Genomic DNA, 2,392 nt, shown 5'->3' with positions numbered 1-2,392 from the left:
GTCTTCCTGTAGCCCCAGCTGGCCTGGAACTCGCTATGTAGACCAGGCTGAAATGCATCACATTTTTAACTAGGGTCTTTGAGCATGCTGCCTGTGCCCAGTATCTGCGGTATGCCTTCCCACACTCACTCTCTGGCTACCATCAGCTCCTTCTCAAAAGTTCAAAATTGAGTTGTCAAATAATCTGGGAGAATTTCGCTGTACCCCACCAAACCATCCTGTATAAGCGTCTGTTGTACATCTGTTACACCACTTAGCACCGCTATGTTGTGCTTACCTCTCTACTTTCTTCTCACTAGAATGTGTTATGTATGATAATATAGATTAATCCTTAATATCTTAGCAGAGTGACTGACAATCTAAGTATGGCGTCAGTATGTGCTGATGAGTGTGCAGTGCGGTACTGTTGAACTAGTTCTGAGCTATTTGGGGAGCACTGTGACTAGTCAGTGGCTCTGGACATTTGGTTTGCTACTAGGAAAAAAAATTATTCTAATTCCTCATCTGGTACCATATGCCCAAACACTTGAGTCTGGGTGGATTAAAATCAAACAATTAAGACATTAGAAAAACAGCAACAAATCCCCATTTTTCAGAGAAAACATTTTTAAAGTTGAAAAGTGATATGAAAATCACAGTGGAATATGATAAATGCGATTAATGAAGTACTGGAAGCCAGGTGTGGTAGTATGTGCACATCCCAGCACTTGGAAGGTAGAGCTAGGAGGATCAGGAGTTTAAGGTCAACCTCAGCGACATAGCAAGTATGAAGCTATCTCGGACTCCGTGAGACCCTGCCAAAAACAAAACAAGCAAACAAACAAAATGGGAGGTGGGGGTAAAGGAGATGGGAAGAAAAGTACTTGATTAGACAGGTGTAGTTACTGAGCCAGTATCATGTAAGTACTACCAGATTGGGATTAAAAGGTAAATTTACTCACAAACACATCTTATTTCTCTGTTCTTTCTAGTATACCATTTAAGAAAGAATCTAAACTTTCTAATTTTCATCAGGTTGCAGATGGAATCTGTAATTAGTTAGATTTACTTTGATTTGGTCCCGAGATTCTCAGCCTCTTTCTTCCTCAACTAGTTGGCTGTTGAAATCAGCCTCGTAATATTCCATAGCATATGAAAATTGCCAGTCTGCTTCCATAGGCCCTCAGTGCTGCTCACTTTTCTTTAGGCTCACTGCTGCCATTTTAATTCAAACTGCCACTGCTTCTCTGGGGTATCACATCAGAGTGGGTGTGTGCAAGTTCAGTTTTTAAAAATGGAGATAAATTTACCCATGTTAACCATTTAAAGGAAGCAGGTTAGTGATCTTCATTTGGCCAGTATACCTTCATGTTGTAGCTGAAGTTTCATTCACAGAGACCATATGACTGAGGGGAGGGGTGTGCCAGGGGGCCCTCATGTGCTTCTCTGACCTTGGTTGTTTTTGTCTTTAAATCAAATCTGCCTATTTCTTGCCTGCCTCACTTGCACTTTTCTCTAGAACATTTTTCACATGGTTGACTCCTAATCGCTTGCTTGCAGCCTGTCATGTCCTCAAGGAGATTCTGACCACACTATCTAATGTGTCTCTTCACAGCTCCACAATTATAAGCTCAATGAAAATAGAGATCATGTATGTTTCATTCGTGTGCTGTCTTCCTGTTTCCTGTTGCCAAGACTAACAAGTAATAGGACTTTACGTGAAGTTAGTGCATGGGAGGCTGCTGGTTTTCTACCAGCTGCTGTTGGAGTGTGTATGTTTATCACCTGTCCAGGCTTCCTCGAGGCAGTAAATGGTTGCAGACAGTAAGCAGTGTATACGGTGGTCATTAGGATCATGTTATAAAAAGGTCTGTAACTGAACTACAATAGGAATTTCTGAGAAGTATGAAAGACGATACTACCCAAGATGCCAGGAGTGGAAGAGATGAAGAGCTCTTTATCTGTCTATTCAGAACAAATGCTGTTACGTGTAGAATCTGTTAAATAAGAATATGTTTAAGAAGTTTTGCCCTTTCATAAAGAATGGATGAGAGGGGCCGGAGAGACAGCTCAGATGTTAAGAGCACTGACTGCTCTTGCAGAGGACCCAGGTTTGGTTCCCAGCACCCACATGGTGCCTAACAACCATCCATAACTCCAATTCCAGGGGATCCAGTGCCCTCTTCTGGCCTCCATAGGCATTGCATGCATGTGGTACACATAAATACATGCAGGCAAAACACCCATACATGAAAAAGAAAACTAAATAAAATAAAAATGTTTAAAAAGTTTATAATCTGAAAAAAACAGTTTATAATCTGTTTACATGGTTCTTTCCTATAACTACTGATTTAAAGTTCTTCAGGCATATGGGGGGATGGTTCTTTAGAATAAAGTTCAGGAGTACTGAATT

The 2,392-nt window shown here is 40.9% G+C and overlaps 1 protein-coding gene across 2 annotated transcripts in view; it reads left to right on the top strand.

Moving 5' to 3' along the window:
- Eif3h (eukaryotic translation initiation factor 3 subunit H) overlaps window positions 1–2,392 on the top strand; it is a 98,867-nt gene that overhangs the window by 81,375 nt on the left and 15,100 nt on the right. The gene's annotated exons all lie outside the window — the stretch shown is intronic.

This window comes from Nannospalax galili, unplaced genomic scaffold, assembly GCF_000622305.1.
Source record: "Nannospalax galili isolate Female #2095 unplaced genomic scaffold, S.galili_v1.0 scaffold17, whole genome shotgun sequence".
NCBI lineage: Eukaryota > Metazoa > Chordata > Mammalia > Rodentia > Spalacidae > Nannospalax > Nannospalax galili.
The sequence above is the reverse complement of the archived record's forward strand: the minus strand, read 5'-3'. Positions and strand labels throughout refer to the sequence as shown.